We start from the raw sequence: 21,225 nt of genomic DNA, 5'->3' as shown, positions 1-21,225 counted from the left end.
TAAAGGTCTGTGAAGATTACTTTATTGTCAATTTTCTGGAAAACTTGTATTGAACATAATAAATACAAAACATGGATATGATATGTCATAATAGATCATATTAAATCAGTGAATCTGAGGCAGCAAACGATTCATAAATCATTTGAATGAACTTCTTAATATATCAGTATGTATAGTGCACTTAAATCCCCTTATAATAGTGTAACAGTTCATCTAGATATACATTCCTAGGAGAGTGATTGAGAATTTTCCTAAGCTTAATCAGTGAATGTAATCACTGTAACCAGACTGTTTGATTATTATTTTTTAGTGTATCCACATTTAACCACTTCTAAAAGAGGATTAAAGAGAGTTCATTTAAGCTAATGATATTACCATGGTGTCTTTAAGTTCAATTTTAAAAGTAGGATACAAATTGTATACTTGAGTAAATGCATATATTCTCTACTTTATTTAGGCAATATTTCTGATATCCTACTATGTTTTAGAAATTGCTATTAGAAGTAGTGAAGCCCAGGCCGAGTGTAGTTGCTCTTGCCCATAATCCCAGCACTTTGGGAGGCTGAGGCGGGCAGATCATGAGGTCAGGAGTTTGAGACCAGGCTGGCCAACATAATGAAACCCTAACTCTACTAAAAATACAAAAATTAGCCGGTGTGGTGGCATGCACCTGTAGGCACAGCTACTCAGGAGGTTGAGGCAGGAGAATCACTTGAACCTGGGAGGCGGAGGTTGCAGTGAGCTGAGACTGCGCCACTGCATTCCAACCTGGGAGACAGCATGAGGCTTTGTCTCAAAAACAAACAAACAAACAAAAAGAAGTACTGAAGCCCATACAAATAACATGGTTTTTAGCGGCCCAATCTCTTCCCTAATGTAATTCACAGTCTAGTAGGGTGCTCTGCAAACTTGACATTGACATTACTTGGAAGGCATTAAAATTACTGAAGCCTAGGTTCAACTACTAATGCCTGGATTACACCCCAGAGATTCTGATATAATTGGTACAAATCCGATCAATGCTTCAAGCCATTTTGAATTCCCCGGTGAGTTTTGTAAAATAATTGTTTAGAGCAGTTTAAGGTTCACAGCAAAATTGAGAAAAAGGTACAGAGACACCTTGTATACTCCCTTCCTCTACGACATGCATGGCTTTCTCCATCATCAAATCACACCTCCCCACAGGATTATCACCTGACTAGAGCCATGCTGACTGTCCAGATGAAGCCAAACATTGAGACAGCAGGTACTAAATTAAAGATAGAATTTAATTATCGCAAGGCAACTCAGCAAGGAGGATGGGAGATATTTCTCAAGGCTGCCTCCCAGAGACTTTAGAGGCTAAGATTTTTAAGATGATTTGTTGGCAATGGGGCTAGGAGATAGATGCTGCTGATTGGTCTGGAATGAAATCATAGAGGTGACAAGGCTGTCTTAATGTGCCGAATCAATTCCCTGGAAGGGAGAGAGTTATAAGATTAGTCAAGTCAAGTCTTTGCTTGGTGACACAGGCCACAAGTCCTGTTGGGGTTAGTTTGTCCACTTGCAGGCAAAGTCTGAAAAATATCTCAAAATCAAGTATTAGGTTTTACAATAGTGTTTGTGACTGCTGGTTACTACAGAAGCCAAGCTGGCAAACAATGGTGGGTTATCATTTAACTATGCCTATAGCTAAGCAGAAAAGATCTCCTCGTAGTTACAGCTGCAGGCATATCACCCCACATTTGCCCAGTTCAACTCCTGGAAGTCATCCAAGGGAGCTGCGTGATCTAAGGATCAATGTTCTTTAAAAGAAAAAAACAAGTTTATTAATCTTGTGGGCAGCCTGCCTGGGGACTAGAATAGGAAGATAATCTATTATTAGCGACTACTATTTATTGAAATGATTATGTGCAAGCAATCATGCATGGAGTAGGAAAAAGAGAGAAAGGAAAATATCTTGCCAAAATTTAGGCTCCTATGATAATTTTAATCTTGAGGCCATTTAAAATCTTATAAAGGCAGTTTCAATACAGTGGTACTTTGTTAAAATTGATGAAATACATTGGCATATCATTGTCACCTAAAGTCCAGTTTACATTAGAGTTCACCTTTTGTGTTGTATATTCAATGGGTTTGGATAAATGTGTAATGAAATGAATCCCCATTGCAATACTATACATAGTATTTTACCACCCTAAATATCTTCTGTGTTACATCTATTCATCCTTCTCTGCCTCCTAGTCTTTTGCAAACATTGATATTTTTACTGTCTCCATAGTTGCCCTTTCCAGGATGTCATATAGTTGGAATCATAAAATATGTAGCATTTTCTGATTTGCTTCGTTCACTTAATAATATGCATTCAGGTTTCCTCCATGTTTTCTTACGGATTGATAACTCATTTATTTTTTAGCACCGAATAACATTCCATCGTCTAAATGTACCACAGTTTATGTAGCCACTAATTTAATGAAGGACATCTTGTTTCCTTCCAAGTTTTAGTCATCATGCATAAAATAGCTATGAACATCTTTATATAGCTTTTTGTCATGGCATGAATTTTCAACCCCTTTGAAAAAAAACTGTGATTGCTGAGTCAAATGGTAAGAGTATGTTTAGTTTTGTAAAGAATACCAATTTTCATTCCCATCAGCAATGAGTGAGAGTTCCTGTTGCTTTACATTCTCAATGGCATTTGATGTCAGTGTTCTGGATTTTGGTTATTATAATAGGTGCATAGTGGTATCTTATTGCTGTTTTAATTTGGATATCCCTGATAATATGTTAGCATCTTTTTGCCATGTGCATTGGTGAAGTATCTGTTAAAGTCCATTTATTAATCGAGCTATTTGTTTTCTTACAGTTGCATTTTAAGAGTTCCTTGAATATTTTAGTTAGTAGTCCTTTATATCCCATTTGCTTTTTGCAAATATTTTCTCTTCGTCTGTGGCTTGTGTTTTCATTCTCTTGACAGTGTCTTTGCAGAGCAGATTTTTAAATCTTAATGAAGTCCAACTTATCAATTATTTCATACCGCATATCTACATATCATGTCTGTGATATTGAATCTAAAAAGTGACTGCTAACATAAGGTCATCTAAATTTTTTCAGAAGTTATCTTCTAGTTTTATAGTTTTTTTTTTGTTTGTTTTAATTTTTGCTTTTGCTTTTTGAGATGAGTCTCTGTTGCCTAGGCTGGAGTACAGTGTCACAATCTCAGCTCACCGCAACCTCTGCCTCCCAAGTTCTAGCAATTCTACCTCAGCCTTCCCAATAGTTGGGATTACAGGCACCCGTCACCATGCCCGGCTTTTTAAAAAATTTTTAGTAGAGATGGGTTTTCACCATGTTGGTGAGGTTGGTCTTGAACTCCTGACCTCAAGTGATCTGCCCGCCTTGGCCTCCCAAAGTGCTGGGATTACAGGGGTGAGTCACTGCGCCCAGCCATTTTATAGTTTTATATTTTACATTTAGATCTGTTTTTTGAGTTAATTTTTGTGAAATGTGTAAGGTCTGTACTTAGCTTCTTTATTTTGCTTTATTTTGTTTTGTTTAGCTTTTCTTTTTTGGTATATGAATGGCCAGTTGTTCCAGCAGAATTTGTTGAAATGACTATTTTTTTCTCCATTGTATTGCCATTGCCATTGCTCCTTTGACTATTTGAATATCAGTTGACTATCTACACGAATTTGGTTTTGGGTTCTTCATTCTGTTCCATTAACGTATGTGTCTATTCTTTCACCAGTACTACATGATCTTGATTACTATAGCATTATAGTAAGTTTTGAGTCACATAGTGTCACTCTCTCAACTTTGTCCTTCAATATTGTGTTGGTTATTGTGAGTCTTTTGCCTTGCTTTATAAACTTTAGGGTCAGATTTTCAATATCTACAAAATAACTGCTGAGATTTTAATTGGAATTACATTGAATCTATTGATCATATTGGGAAAAATTGACATCTTGACAATAGTGAGTCTTATGATCTATGAACATTAATATCTTTCCACTTATTTGTTCTTCTTTGATTTATTTCATCAGAATTTTGTAATTTTTCTCATATATGTCTTATACATATTTTGCTTGTGTTTCATTTTGGAGATGCTAATATAAATGCTCTTGTGTTTTTAATTTTAAAATTTACTTCTTCATTATTGAGTTACAGGAAAATGATTGTTCTTTTTTTTTTTTTTTTTTAGATGGAGTCTTGCTCTGCCAGTACCTGGAGATACACCATTGAATGCGACACAGACTAGCAGTGCAGCAGCACGATCTCGGCTCACTGCAACCTCCACCTCCCAGGTTCAAGTGATTCTCCTTCCTCAGCCTCCCAAGTAAGTGGGATTCCAGGTGCTTGCCACCACACCCAGCTAATTTTTTTATTTTTTATTTTTTATTTTTAGTAGAAGTGAGGTTTCAACATGTTGGCCAGGCTGGTCTCGAACTCCTGACCCCAAGTGATCCACCCACTTCGGCCTCCCAAAGAGTTGGGATTACAGGCATGAGCCACCTTGCCCAGCCAGTCTTTTGTATATTAACCTTCTATCCTACAACCTTACTGTAATTGCTTATTTCCATAAGTTTTTTTAAAATTCTGTTATTTTGGATTTTTGACACAATCACATTATCTGTAAGCAAAGGCAGTTTTATTTGTTCATTCCTCATCACTGTATGATTTTATTTTCTTCCACATTCTTGTGTTATTATAGTAACTAGAACTTTTAGTGTGATCCTGAAAACGAATAGCAAAGGGAACATCTGGCTGGATGCAGTGGCTCATGCCTGTAATCCCAACACTTTAGGAGGCCGAGGCAGGTGGATCACCTGAGGTCTGGAGTTCGAGACCAGCCTGACCAACATTTTGAAACCCAGTCTCCATTAAATACAAAAATTTAGCCAGGCACGCGCATGCCTGTAATCCCAGCAACGCAGGGGACTGAGGCAGGAGAATCACTTAAACCTGGGAGGCAGAGGTTGCAATAAGCCAAGATTGCACCATTGCACTCCAACCTGGGCAACAAGAGAGAAACTCTGTCTCAAAAAAGAAAGGAACATCCTTGGCTTGCTCTTGATATTAGTGAAAAAGTTTCTAGTTTCTCACCATTAACTGTGATATTAGCTGTATGTTTTATGTAAACATTCTTTATCAAGTTGAGGAAGTTCCCTCTATTCCTAGATTACTGAGCCTTTTCGTCAGGAATAAGTGTTAAATTTCGTCAAATGCTTTTTCTCCATCTATTGATATAAGTAGATGATTTTTCTTTCTATTGATGTGATGGGTTATATTGTTTTTTTCTTGTTGACCCAAATAAAACTTGATCATGGTATATAGTTCTTTTTATACATTATTGAATTTAGTGCTTTGTTAAAGATTTTTATGTCACCATTCATAAAACGTATTTTTCTTGCTTGTGATGTCTTTGTCTGGTTTTGGTGTTGTGGTGATGTTGGCTTCACAGAATAATGTTAGGAAGTATTCCCTTTGCTTTTGTCTTCTGTAATTGATTATAGGGAATTGATATAATTTCTTCCTTAAATATTTGATAGAATTTACTAGTAAATCCATCTGGGCATGGTGCTTTCTATTTTGGAAGGTTATAAATTACTGTTTCAATTTTGTGATATATATAGACCTATTCTGATTATTAATCTCCAGGTGATTTTAATGTGCAGATAAGGATGAAAACCACTGATAAGTAAAGATATGTAACCAACACAGAGCTCTAGCAGAAATAATTACAAAGAAAAAAATATGACTTAATTTCTCCCGAGGAAAGGGAAAAGGTCTTCGTCAAAAGGTTGAATTGAACCTTGAGTGAGGAGTAGTTGCTACTAGTTAGCTGGCAGAGCAATACTGAAAGATATTCCATAAGAGGGGAGAGTATGTGCATTAAAGAGTTGAATGTATTTGAACATACGTTGAATGTATTTGAACAGACTGAGTGTACTTGAACAGAAGGAAAACATGAAGCTGGAAAATTAGGTTGAAAGCAGATAGTGGCGTCATGTCAGAGTATTTTGTAAGTGAAAAGAAGCATTTAAATAGTTTGTCATATTTATAAATTTTAATTAAAGGAAGTGTTGCATTAGGTGGAATCAAGAAAGAATGAGAGAAGAACAGTTGGCTGACCTAAAGGGAAGTTCTGATATCCTGAACATAGTCAGTGCCAGAAATATTACAGAGAATAGATTACTCATATTCATTTGAACAAAATGCATTATGTTGTTTTCAATAACAAAACATTCATTGAAAGACTGTTTGCTGAGTAACCTGAGAGTACCTGGAGATACACCATTGAATGAGACAAAGACTAGGAATTTGCAGTGTAATGGGAGAGATTGGCTACTTTTGTGCTATGTAAAGAATTCTATGTGAGTTCCTTACCAGCTGGTGATATTTTCAAGCACCCTGAGAAGAATCAACACTACATGGTTGAAACAAAGGGTGTGGAAATATAATAGCATATTTAGTTAATACTTGTTTGTATTTTTAACCCTTTGTATGTTGTGCTGACCATAATATTTCTTTTTAGATCAGTTCCCTATCCTTTCTTACTCTTCTGTATTATAGCAGGATACCTCCTGAAAATTGAATTTATTCCATTCTTTTGCAAACTTGTTTTTAGTTAGGTTTTGACATGGGAGGCTCCAGAGGGAGGTTGAAGAAAAGCAGTGGAGTAAAGTCAGTGCCTTTCTCCCCATCTCCTTCTGATGTAGCAGGTCCGGAATCATGATTCCAATTTCCTGCCTACAACCTTCTCCTTCTGTCTTCCCAACTCCAGCTCCAGAGACCACAACCACCCTTCATCTTTCAGCCCTAGGGAAGACATTGACTCCTCTATACCAAGCTCTGTGTGACCTTATTATTCAGTTTGTCACTTCAACATTTATAATACCTTCATAACAAGTGTCTTATCTTTAACTTCTTTATTATTTTACTTGGGTTAGGTTTTATATTTTTTCTAAGACTTTAACTGATACACATGCATTAAATCAGTTGATTGTCATAAAATCTTATAAAGTTGGTACTGTTCTATTTTCACTTAATAATGCAGTAAGTTAGAATTGTTTTAATACATGCTACAGGCCCACTCACACAGGTCTCTGTAATAAAAGTGTCACACAAGAATACCTTTTCTTATGTAAGAAGTAAGTAATACTAGACACGATAACAACTGGATTCTGTAACAGTTTATTTTTCACATGCACTATTCTGCTCTAAGTCAATTACTGACCTGAGATCCTCCTGTCTAGTAGGTAACCTTCTCCTAGGATCTCCATGTCTCTCAATGCATGCCTCTGATCAATGCAGAATCAAAGAAAGACTATAGTGTAGGGGCATACATAGTTTCTTAACTACCTTAGCTTGCACGTGACAAACACTGACTCACATTCCAATGGTCAGAAGTAGTTATTATCCCACTTAAATACAAAGGGTCATGGATTTATAGTCTATCATGGGTGCCCAGGGTAAAAATGTAATGGGTTTGGAGGACTCATTTATTTCTCAGAAAGAATAAGTCCTGTTATAGAAAATCTGTGTGGATTAAAGATTGCCATAATTTTTTGCCACTCCTTCAATTGAGAGATGGAGATTACCTCCTATATCTCTGCATCCACACTGCTCTTGAAGTTTATTTTGACTAATATTAGGTTGATGCAAAAGTAATTGCAGTTTCTAGCATTACTTTTAATGGCAAGACTACAGGTAATGGCAAAAACCACAATTACTTGTGAACCAACCTAATAGAATCTGAGAGAAGTATTCATGTGCTGCATATCCTCTAAGAGGTTGCAAGGATGCCCAGCCTAGTTTTCTAAAGAGGCCACATAAAGAATTCATGGAAAACGATATACTGTAAGAGTCAGAGAACACACAGAACCCCAGGCTATGGTCAACACCAAGGCCCCAAACACGTGAGAAGCAACCTGAATGCAACCTAGTTGGTGGCTTCAACTGACACTAGAGAGAACAGAAGAACTGACCATTCAACCCACAGAATTATGGCAAATAATAATTGTTTTTAAGCCACAATTTGCTCTGCAGCAATAGGAAATGGAAACATCATTAAATATGAATTTCGCTTTTTCTCACACATATAGAATACACTCACCATTTCCCCAAGAGACACAAAGTCTTATCCAATCATTGCCTCCAGTTAAGTCCATGATCTCCAGATGATAGAGCACATTCTTTATTTGGTCTCTATGTGGCTTTTTGTGGCCAAGTATTGTTGTCCAAGGCTCTGGATCTGCCATGAGTTTAGTAATTGTGTGTTCTATGTCATTTTCTATTCTACTCCATCATATTCTATTTAATTTTATCTTATTGAATTTGAAGGTCACATGACCCACTAAATTGATAATATGACCTGCTAATATTAAATCATAAACCACAGTTTGAGAAACACTGCGTTATGCTATACTGCCATTTATAAAACTGATTTGTTTTGTGTGCATTTGGGAAGGAGAAGTGGAGAGAAAGGTTACAGAATAATTTTAAGCAGGGAAATTACATGAACAGATTTTCCTTTTGAGCTAACCACTCTAACAGCACTTTGGACAATTGATTGGAAAGAAACAGGGCTATTGGAAGTTTACTCAGTAAGGAGGCAACAGAGATATTTTCGTAGTAATTTTCCTGAGAGTGAGGAAAAACACAGACATGGATGATTCCATAATTTTGAGGTCCTTTCTTAGATGTGTGGCATTCCTGGGCTGGGGTGGGAGAGGGCAGACTGTTCTTTCTATTTACCCTTACTGAGGTGACTGAGGGATTCTTAAAAAATAAAGCATGTTCCATTTAGATACATATTTTTGTAAGCAGACATGGGCTATTTATTTTACTTTTTAAAGCACCTATATAAGAAATGGAGACCTGTGATGAGGATTGATGAATGGTGATAAAAATATAAAATAAAAATAAGCAAAACTGATAAACTGTCAAGTATATTTTGAAGTTGTAAGCAACTTCATCAAATAAGAATATATGTGTGCAATGTGAGTGTATATGTGTATGTAAAATCTGTGTATACCTATATAGGGATTTCAATAAGAAACTCGAACTAATCAAAAGCTCTGGTGAACTCTTTCCATTTTTCGGGATATTCTTTTAGGAGAAAAACAATCAAATGAAGCAACTTGCACTGATTTTAGGGGATTTGGGGAGACTTGGCACAGGCTATTTAATTCCACCAAAGTCTGCTATTCAGTAAGAATTGATTTTCTTAATGGTGCAAGGGCAGAAAACACATAGTCACCAATAAACAATGAAATATGTTCATCATACTATATTTTTTAAAGGCATGACAAGCAATTATATTTGTACAAAAAATGGCAAGGTTTTTTTTTTTTCCTCTTTAAACCTCTTTTAATCAAATAATCATGCCTCTGAAATTTCATTTAATGAAGATTTTATAGCAGCATCGTAAGAAGAGTAGGATTTTATAAAGGGAAATGGCCTGGACAATAATAATATTTTGAATATAATGTATCATTTAAGGTGACATAGAATGGTGTGATTAATCCATTCAAACTCTCTGCATACCATGCTGAGTTACACCAGGACTTGCTGCATAAGATACTCTACATCATCACACTGCCTTGTTATTGCTATCATGATGATTTATGTACTGGAAACAGCTAAGCTTAGCTTGCTATTTTTGCTTTTCAAAATAGATGTATGTTATGAATCATTTTAAATACTTGGAAGTATATTTTATTTAAAAAATAGTTGCCTTAGCTTTTTCTCTATTAAGAGGAATGATGATAAAAATGTAATCTTTGTACAAAATTTTCAAGTAAGGTTGGATGAATGACATCAAGTGAGTTGGTGGGAATGGGTAGTGGAATACACATCTTCTCACAACCTACTTGATATGTATGGAAATTTAGTTTTGTTATGATTCCTCAAAGTGACTTTATCAGTTTTGACCCTTTATCTCACCAATATTCCTATATTTACAAGGGCCCCATAAAACAGGCTTTTATACAAAATCATTCTTAAGTAATTTAACTGAATAATTATTTCTATAACACATCAAATGCAATGCATACTTATTTAATTTTGAATAGTTTGATTTAATTCTTTTACAAATGTTATGACAGATGTAATCTGCAATACTTGGTCCTGAGCTTAATTTGATGATATATGATCAAAGCTTCAGTAACAATTTCCTCTAAATGTACTAAAAATAACCCTTCCTAATTATCTCAAAAGAGAAATTTGTTGTGATTTATATTAAAATTCAGTTAAAAACCTATTTCTAGGCTGGGCATGGTGGCACATGCCTGTAATCCCAGCACTTTTGGGAGGCCGAGGTAGCTGGATCACCTGAGGTCAGCACTTCACGACCAGCCTAACATGGTGAAATCCTGTCTCTTCTAAATACAAAAAAATTAGCCCCGCATGGTGGTGCATGCCTGTAATCTGAGCTACTTGGGAGGCTGAGACAGGAGAATCACTTGTACCTGAAAGGCGGAGGTTGCAGTGAGCCAAGATCGTGTCATTGCACTCCAGCATAGGCAACGACAGTGAAACTCTGTCTCAAACAAAACAAAATAAAAAACCTATTTCTTAACTTGGTTACTTTAGAGAGTACAGAGATTTCAGAAATGTCCTACTTACCATGGTCATGTATCAGAAAACTGTGTTGAAGAGTTTCAGTAAACTGAAGTCGGAGTGTATAATACAAACCATCCACTTACTAGAAGGGCTGGATATGAAAGCATAAAGCCATGAAATTTCAGAGAGTCTACAGGTGTTAGTATTTATCTGGGTTGAAAGTAGGAAAGACTTAAAATAATGAATTGTATAAAAACTGATTCCAAATCTAATTGGAAATGTTTGTGCTGCTAGAGTTATAGCTGATTTTCTGCAGGTGAGGTATATATGATATTTATTAAGAATAGTTATAAGAACTAACTTTTTTAAGCACTGATTTCTGGCAGTGTTGTAAGAGCTTTGGATATATTAATTTATTTAATCTTCACAAACAGTATCTGAGAAAGCAGCTATATAACACCTATTTTACAAATGAGTAGATTAAGGAATGATCTGAGAAGTTATCCTGCAATCCCAGGTATAACAAAATGAAAATATCAGGACCAGGATACCAAACCAGGTATTCTGCCTCTACCCCAGTAGTTCTTCATAGTTCGTATTCATTTGGTATTTACTGGGTGTATAAGTCCCATGACTCCACAAATAACACAGAATGCATAGCCGAATATTATCTTCATTGGTTTATAATCTAGTTTTAAAGAAAAAGTTTAACTAATGTAGGAAAAAAAAATCATGGCTCATACTAATGTGTGAGTATGTGTAGGCATGTATGTGTACATCTGAAGAGAAAAAGAGAATTAATTAGATTTCTCAAGCACAGGCTATTTAAAATTCCAACGAAGATTGAATAGAGCAATGGGTAGTTTTCACGCTAGGCTGAGTGAAAACCAAGATGCATGACTTTTTTTCCTATGTACAAAGGAAATCAATTTCCAGGACCTCAGTTTCCAAATATATTATTTTCTAAAAGGAATCTGCCTAAAATTAGGCCTGGAGTTGAAAACTCATGTTAATTCTTTTTTCCTGCTCGCTCCATTAGAATTCACCATCTCCCAATTGACATATGAACCAAATTTTACTCTTGGTACTGCAAGTTAAAACTTCCCATTACTACAAAACAAAGGTCATTTGAACTACTGGGTGTCATAATAACTAAACAAACTAGACAAAGAAAGAAATTAGATGAGACTAAGAGCTGGTAATACATTCTTTTAAAAAATCAGGTTCTAGCGGCGGTATGGTGGCTCAAGCCTGTAATCCCAGCACTGGGAGGCCGAGACGGGCGGATCACAAAAGGTCAGGAGATCCGAGACCATCCTGGCTAACACGGCGAAACCCGTCTCTACTAAAACACAAAAAAAATTAGCGAGGCCGAGGTAGGCGCCTGTGGTCCCAGCTTCTCGGAGGCTGAGGCAGGAGAATGGGAGCAGGGCCCGAGACTTGCAGTGAGCTGAGAGATCTGGCCACTGCACTCCAGCCTGGGCGACAAACGAGACTCCGTCTCAAAAAATCAGGTTGCTTCAGATTTTTTTATTCAGGAAATGGGATGACCTAAAAGAGATATCATATTTTTAAAATATATTTTTTAATATTTTTAAAAATTAAATGATGCCCATGTTGTGATCTTTGGCATTAAACTTAAAAGAAGTCCTACAAATTTATCGATAAAATGAAATTCTTTTCTTTTAAAGTATTTTTCTTTTTTTTTTTTTTTGAGGCCGGGTCACCAGCTCTGTCGCCCAGGCTGGATTGCGGTAATGGCCGATCTCGGCTCGCCTGCTGGCCTCCTGCCTCGCTCCAGGTAGCTGGAGACTGGCGCCCGCCACCGCCTTCAGATTGTGTCTTTAATGAGGCCGAGGGTCGTGTTAGCCAGGGCTGGTCCTCGGCCTCGTGTCCACCGTCTCCCAGCCTCCCAAAATCACTGGTCAAACTTCAGGCTCTGCCTCCATCATATTTTCTTATGTGGGCCAAAGCATTTTCAAGTTTTACTCTACCAAAAATGTTTTAAAATAAATTTTAATAATTGTATAAAATTAACTTCTGTATTTTCAGACATGTAATAGTCAGATGTATACATAAAATTATTTGGGAAAAAGCCCCATTTATCTCATCTAAGTAGGCATTTATAATATCTTACTTGCTGCTATATTTTATAATTATTCATAGAGAATTATGTTTATAATACGTGGTTTTGATCAATTGTCCACTAGTACAATTTTAACACCTGCAGTCTTGTAGTCTAAAGAAATAAAAAAATAAACTCAACATATATGCATGTTTTTACTGCAGATAAATGTTTTAGCTCATCTGGGGCAAATGTTTTGCAAGAAAACACTGGTCATTCTCCAGATCTAATGCATTCTCCCTACACCATCACCCCACCACACACACACACAGATTATATCCTCCAAGGTAATAAGCAGAGACTGGTCTCATAAAAACTTTAGTAGTGAAACACAGTTCCTCCTCTGTAGGAAATAACATACAACAATAGATATTGTAGATTTAGCTATTAATAACTTTCAAGAACCAAGAGAACATTTTTGTGAAGCTAAGTGGTAACCAAACCTGTTGTTTGAAGTTACCACTGAGAGCTGCTGCAATAGAACTGGGCTTCCTACTATCTGTGAGGATAATCGTGTTGAGACAGGACAGAAGGCAGCATTTCACTAACCAAGGAAAACTGGATGTAATTACTGAAATGGGAAGCAGTGCTGAACCAGCGGACTTGGTTCTCTAGTAATGCAGACTGGAGGTCAGACTCCCTGGTTAGAAAGAACAGGTTGGAAGAACGTAGAAAATGAAATGTGGGTTGCAGGTGGGGAGTAAATGCATAATAACCAGCATCTACTCATATTTTTTTAGATGAAGAAAATCAAACCCCAGACACAGGGCAAATGCAAATTTCTACTCATCACCATTTAGCTGTAGCATCTTGTCAATTCTTTTATGTACCATGTGAGCATAAAACTGTTCTATTATCTGTCATTATTACTTTTCATAGAAAAAGTGTCAATTAAGCAAATCTATCAATCACAATTCCCACTTTGTTAACACATCACAAGTCTACATTGGATAATTTTGCTTTGCTTTTCCATCAAACATTCCATATTGTGCTCAAATTCTGCCAGTACCTACATTGGTTTTTAGTTTGATTTTTATAACCTGTAGAGATTATTAATTAATCATCTCCAAAAGAGCTTTTTCTGTCTTTATGGAGTTGTCATTTTTACTATGAGGATCAAATATGGTATATAAGTAGCATCCCTGTGAATCTCTAGAGTTCCGGCACATTCCTCTTAGATCCTACTGTGAAGCAGCAATCTCTATAAATTTCATAATACTGTTAGGTAGGACAAATCCCCAACAGCTATAAAACCTGTGTCTTATCGATAAATGCATGGGATGAAACAGAAGGAAGGCATCAGTGCTTCTTTACAGCCCTGAGAACTGAAAAATGTTTGATTCAACAGGGATTTTCCTGAAATCTTTGCAAACCAATATGAGCAGCTGTAACTTACAGGGGAAGAGGCAAAAGGAAAAAAATGATACTAGAGTTAGAAACCCTGGGCTGCATGCATTATTTGCTTTGTTAGCAAAACTTCTTTTCAGAACAAAACTCTATTCTTGAAAGAATCTGCTAAGAGTTACAACAAAAATTAGCATTCTAAATATAGTCCAAGTTTCTCTTTTATATTTATTCCTAGATACCTTAAAAATTTTATTATAGTCAATATTATTATTTTCATGAGATTTTTACATGCATCATATTACTTAAATGACAAAATACCCCTACGTACCTCTCTTATCTCCAGATTAATGATAATGCAGCTGAGGAATAAAGACCCAAGGTCATTGGCCCAAAATTAACCTATTATCAAGTGAGGGAGGCCAATTTTGAGTCCATATTTTATAACTCCAACAATATGTTATTGATACTGTGTTTAACTTTTCTAAATCTATTTCCTCAAGTGCAAAGCAGGATTGTGGAGTTTTTGAAAAGACTAAATGACATCATGTACCAATAATAAGCTATTAAGTCAAACTAATAACAGTATGGAAATCATCTATCTTTCTGTTGGGTATGCACCAAGGAGACAGAATATCTAGCACTGGTATTTTCATTTTTAGTAGATACTGCCAAACAATTTTTTACAGCACTGTATAATGTACATCCCTATCCACAATGTAAGAGTATTCAAGTTGCTCTGCATTATCACAAACTCTTGATATATTCAGCGTTTTTGGGGGGGGGGGTTATAGTAGTGTATCTGGGTGGTTTTTAGTTTACATTTCCCTGATACATAATGACATTAAGCACTTTCCTTTTGTTCATTGTCCATTTGAGTATCTTCATTTTTTGACAGGCCTGTTTGCCCACTTTTTATAAATTTGGGTTTTTTGCCTTTTTTTCTATGATTTGTAGGAATTCTTTATACTCTGGATGAAAGTCTCTTGTCAGATATACAGTATTGCTATAGTCTCACCAATACACCACCATGTAGCAGTCTCTCATTGTGAGGTATCACTGGGAGTTCTTTGTCTCAGGACCAAGAGAATTAAGGAGCATGGACACAAAGGGTGAGGTTAGAGTGAAAGTTTAATAAGTAAAAGAAAAAAGCTCTCCATTGTGAATCTGGAAGAGGGTTGCAGTTTTTACAGTTGAATGCAAAGGCTTTTATAAGAAACCAATGAGAGTTGGGCATCTCATTTGCATAAGGCACAAATTTCTGGTGGCTCCACCCCATTCTTGCAGTGCACACATAGGCCCTTAGCTTGAGTTACTCCATATTGCATTGTTCCCCTTACTGCTTACGTATCAGGGAATGAAATTTTCCACTACATGTCTGGGCAAGTTACCTGTGTAGCCTTTCTGATCTGTGAGGCTGTGGGCATGTCTTAGGCAAGCCCCCTATGCAAATTCCCTTATCTGTGCCTACTGGCTGTTCTTTCTTGAAAAGATTCAGCCCAGGACCCACCCTAACGGCCTGCCTGATCCAGTTTTTTCTTTTCTCCTCTCTCACTGTGTGGGAGCCAAATTTACACATTCCCATCACCCCTGCAAAATTTGAATTGATGTAAGCAAGAAATAAACATTTGTTGTATTTTTATTGTGTTTATTTTGTTTAAAACATCAGTAAGTCTGAAACTGATTAATACTTTTTGGGCAGGTATGTCAGACAGATTGTCTATGTAATTGTTCCTCCAGTGCTCTTAGTATTTCCCAGATCACTGCTCTTGTATCCTTTTTGTTTATTTATTCATCTACATTTCTTAATATATGGATAGCCTCTGTAGGTATTCAATAAAGCCATCTACTTTGTTTTATGTTAGTTATCTCGGAGCTAATAGCTACTGTCTAAAAATTGGTCTGCTTAGTTAATTACATTCCTTGAAATTTGTGGCATATAAGGACAAAGCATGCATCCTTAACTTTCTGTACGTTTTACTGCTTTTTTTTTTTTTAATTTTTATGTATTTCACTATTCATTTAAATGGCATTCAGGAAAGGATAACATAGATATTACTGAGGCATCATTTTTGCCTGGCGAGGTGTTAGAGCATTGGCAATGGAAAGTGGTTGGCTCTTGGGGGGTAAAAAAGAATTTACTGACAATAGTACGGGTTTGAAAAAGACAACTGTATTAATTAGAACATTGCAGAAGAGTGCAATGGGGCTCTTCAGCAAGAAAAGACTGAGCACGCCTCCATGGATTTTTCTTAGGGTTATTCAGAGAACTTAAAGCAGAAGCTGAAGGGTAATTTGGACCATATTAGTCACATAGGTCATGATAAATCATTACATTTGTAGATATTTTGGTACCTTGATGTCAGCAAAGATTGCACAATGAGTTTCAGCATGCATTCATTCTGGAGATGTATAGAAATTCTAGTTACTTATGAATTTTTGGGAAGAAAGCCTGGTACCCAATGTAGGCTTTAGATAATAAGGAATTCTGATTACTTCTGAATTCCTCAGATAAGAAGTTTTGCCTCTGGATGATCTGTTTGATGGCCACCAGGTGACCTTTGCTCTCCTCAATTTTGCCTACAAAGGCTTCTGATCCTCACCTTTTAATATCTTTTATTTTTCCATACACATTCGGTATTCAAAAATTTTGAATCATTTCTAGTTCCCATTGCTAAACAAACCTCAATTTACTCACACTGCATAATATGTTCTTACAATCAGATTCTTGCTTATCATGCCTTATAGTAATAAGGAAATATTTTGAAATTTCCTCCCATCCTGTGCTCTTTCCCATTTTCTTACTTTCACATGTCCTGTCTCCCTAGGGTGGAATGCCCTTTCCGTACTTTACTCAGTTGGCACATGACTGACAATTCAGCTTCCTAAGTGTCTCTCTGTTTGATAACATTTTGTGATCTTTCCATAAGAAGTAGCCAAGCCTTCCACTGTGCCTTCAGGGAATTTTTTTTAAAATTTTATTTTACTTTAAGTTCTGGGATACATGTGCAGAATGTGCAGGTTTGTTACATAGGTATACCTGTGCCATGGTGGTTTGCTGCACCTGTCAATCTGTCATCTGGGTTTTAAGCCCCACATGCATTAGGTATTTGTCCTAATGTTCTCCTCCCCTTTGCCCCTTACCCCCAGAGGATTTTATATATGCCTTTATTATGGAACATACTATGCCCAACAAATTTTTAATGAGTATATCAACCACCTAATCAATGGCTTTTAATACTACTACAATGTGCTTACTTTACATTCTTCTAACTACTTCACAAACTGAGCATTTTAACCATTTAAAAATATCAAAAGAAAAATCACTTTTGAAACATTACATTTTATCAGTATGAATATAACTCTCTACTATTTCAGTGGAGGCATAGTGCCGTGAAATATGTGAAATTGTAGAAGTCACTTTTCTAGAACCTCTATTCTTAAAAGGTGGACTAATTTTATATATTTTTAAAATATTTACATAAAGATGGTTAATTATTCTCTGCACTTATTCAAGTGATATATTTAACACTGGGATTTTATATTACCCATGTATGCAGATGCTAGCAAAGATATCTTGTTATAGCTGGTATGTAATGCATTTGTGGGGGTTGACATAGCTTCATTATCTTCCTAATCTTAGAAAAATAATTATTGTGGTTAGGATTATCCAGAGTCAATAAAAAGATTAAAATACATCTATTAATGAAAGGAGTGGGCTTTTTCTGACCTACATTTTTTGTATTATGTTTTAGCTCACTGAAAATCTGCCAGAAGAGTTATTTTACTTTTATCTGCCAAATCCTGCTCTCACTTATTCCAAATAACTTTACAACTTTTATCTCTCCACTTTATTTATTGAACAACATGGTTCCACATTACCTGTTAAAAGATTAGAAAACATAGGTGGTTATAAATTAAGAACAACATCTTCTATCCAATTCTATTGGTTTCATAGTTTGTATCAAAGGCAATCTCTGCATGAAACCAGAAAAAAAAAAAGTTTTATGAAAAAAAAACGACAATTTTATAAATTAGAGTCCTAAAAACTGCACTGTTTACTTCAGATTCAATGGTCTTTTCAGCGATGATGGCTCCCTAAGGAATGCCAGTGTCTGCGAGTCCCTGACAGTGTTTTTGAAGGGGAAATGCCTCTTTTAGTGTGGTAGAAATATTATCAACACCTGAGCCAGCTCTGAACCACCTCTAAAGAGTTTCTTCTCTGACTTTCATTCCATCTGGTTGAGGAACAGTTGTCAGTTCTGTGAGATAAGTGTGGTTGCATATATTATTCATGGTGTGTTGTCAGTGACTCTGAGAGGTCCCATCACGTATTCATATTTTCCTCTTCACAGATGCATATTGTAAGTCATTTAATCATATGTTTAGTATGAACAGGTAAATGGTTGGTTTAAGTAGTAATAGTTTGTTTAGGTAGCAAACCAAAAACGCTTAGGGTTCACTTAGGTTACTTTTTCACCTTTGCCTAACCTAAAATTTAAAGGTTTCTTTTTTTTTTTTAATTTCTAATGTACATTATATAATCATATATGAATTGATTATTTTACTTATTTGAATATATGTATTGAAATAATTTCTTGGTATATGTTTTTGAATTATGAGAAAATGTATATAATATTACCTTTCTGTTAATTTATAACCCAACATGCCCTATGCTCTGTTTACCTTAACTATCTAGTAACCAGAAAAAGCCAAAGCACAATATAACACAACCCAACCAACACAAAAAATGCCCTACTATTTAATACTGGGTTGCTGTCAATCTAGTGATTGACCTGAAAACTATAATAAATTAACTTGTGAATTAAATTCAAACTTCAAGTTCTTTAAATCAGCGTTGTCCCAGTCCTCACACATCCCTAATACATTTTGAATCCTATTTAACTCATATATATGGCCTGCCTGTCGTATTGGCTTATGCTCTTAGGCATTACCTAATTAAGCAATAACCCTGTAATGGAGGTAATATCAGTGATCCCAATTTAACAAACAAAAATGAAAAACTTTCAGAAGTTCAGAAAATTGTTCAAGATCATACATTTTGTAAGTGAAGATTCAGGATTAGAATTTAGAAGTCATATTTCTAACTTCTTCTCAATATTGCCCCAGTTTTGATAATAGAATTTTAGATGCCTGTTTGAATAAATTTTTGCTGGCTTTAAAATACAAACAGGAAAATGTGTTTTGTCACTGGAATTATAGTTTCCACTAAAAGCACAGGAAAAGTGTTTGGAATAAAAACAAAATGAGAAAAGTTTGATGTTTTAAAATTTCACTTCCCTAGAATATTTTATTCATGAAAACTATGCTTTGTGCTCCAAGACAAGCCAAATAAATGCATTTTTAAATTTAGATTTCCTTATTCAGCATACCCCTTTGATATGCAATAATTTCCTTTATAATGCAATGAATGTTAATAATTACATACATAACAATCTGACCAGATGTTTACATTAGCTGCAAGGTAATAGAAAATAACAAAAATGTGGTAATAACACTCATATGAAAATAACTTAAACTATGCTAGCTATTTTATGAATGAAAAAGATTTATTTATGAAGTTAAGAAAAGGGAGATTATCTTTCCCTACTAGTTTCTTAGAGGATATAAATTTTGTAATCTAAATGACTTATAGAAATCCTGAAAAGAGCAAAGAATAAGTACTAAATGAATACTTAGCATGTGTACCTATGTGTGTCTATGTATGTATGTGAATCTCCATAACACATTATTTTCCTTCAAAGCTATTGCTGGCATATGATTAAAAAAATTAAAAGAACCAACAACAAGTAACAAAAATTAAAAAGCTATCTTAGAAAAGTCAAAAGGGCATAACAAGGGAATATACAAGTTTAAGAGCTCTACTTTTAGAAATACCTACCTGGTTAAGCAGAGCACTTACATTAAAACTTCATTTTATAAGGAAATAGTACAATTTCCATTTTTGTACAGTCAATATTTAATGATGTGAACCATGTGCCAGGTTCTATGCTTGATCTTGAAGAGAAAATGCTGAATAAAATATGACACCCTCCCTCAGAGAGCCCACAATAAAATGAGAGGCAGGTGTGAACAAATTATTGTAAATAAAATATGGTGAGTAGAGGTATAAACCAAGTACTATGAAAACACTGAGTGAGGATATTCACAGAAAGATTCAATGAGGAATAAGCATTTGAGCTGACTTTTGAATGTGAGTAGGGGCTTATCATGTGGGTCAGGGAAGAGGGCAATTTCCAGGGAGAGAAAGCAGCACTGACTGAGGGAAACAGGAGGAAAAGAGTAAAAAATGACGAGCGGATTTCGTTAAGAAGAGCACATTGTGCTTAGAGGAGAAGAGAGTGGACACAGACAGATAAAACTAGACCAGGGGCAGAATAGGACTGGGAAGACCTTGAATATGAGCTTTACCTTTAGGCAATAAAAGGTCAACGAAGATTTTAAAACTGGAAGCAATATTACTATATTCGCTTAATTAGGAAGTATCTCTGGAAGCTGAAGTAAAATTTCTGCTTTTCTGCCTTCAAGGAAAAATTGCTTCTTAGCTCATACTTTGTATTTTTCACAGACACAGCTGGCTCAATTTCACCAATTCCAGATGTGGAAGTAGGAGGATAGAATAGAGTTTGCAATGGGTAATGGGTGGAGACAATAATGCAGATAGAGAACTCCTCAGCCCCCACCCTCTGAAGACCTCGGTTCACTTCCACATCCTTCACAATCATGGAGGCTTGTAGGCACCTCCATCTCAGTTTTTCTCTCCATCCTTAAGTAACTTCAGCATTCTGGCGTAATGTCAATATCCTCATGAATGACTATGTAGAAACATAGCCTAACAACTCTTGATGCATTAATAAAACTGTTAGCAGTGGCGAAACAGTACAGGTCTGTAGCAGATCGATTCTTGCCTCCTCCTCAAAGGAGAAAATCCATTTGAGGGCTATAAGAGTGAGAGACTGAGGCAAGTTTTTGAGAAGGAGTGAGAGTTTATTAAAAAGTTTTAGAGCAGGAATGAAAGGAAGTAAAGTACACTTGGGCCAGGCACGGTGGCTCACGCCTGTAATCCAAACATTTTGGGAGGCCGAGGAGGGCGGATCACCTAAGTTCAGGAGTTTGAGACCAACCTGACCAACATAGAGAAATCCTACCTCTACTAAAAATGCAAAAAATTAGTCAGGCATGGTGCTGCA

The sequence above is a fragment of the Papio anubis genome, chromosome 15, assembly GCF_008728515.1.
Source record: "Papio anubis isolate 15944 chromosome 15, Panubis1.0, whole genome shotgun sequence".
In the NCBI taxonomy this organism is placed as follows: Eukaryota; Metazoa; Chordata; class Mammalia; order Primates; family Cercopithecidae; genus Papio; species Papio anubis.
This window is presented reverse-complemented; position numbering follows the sequence as displayed.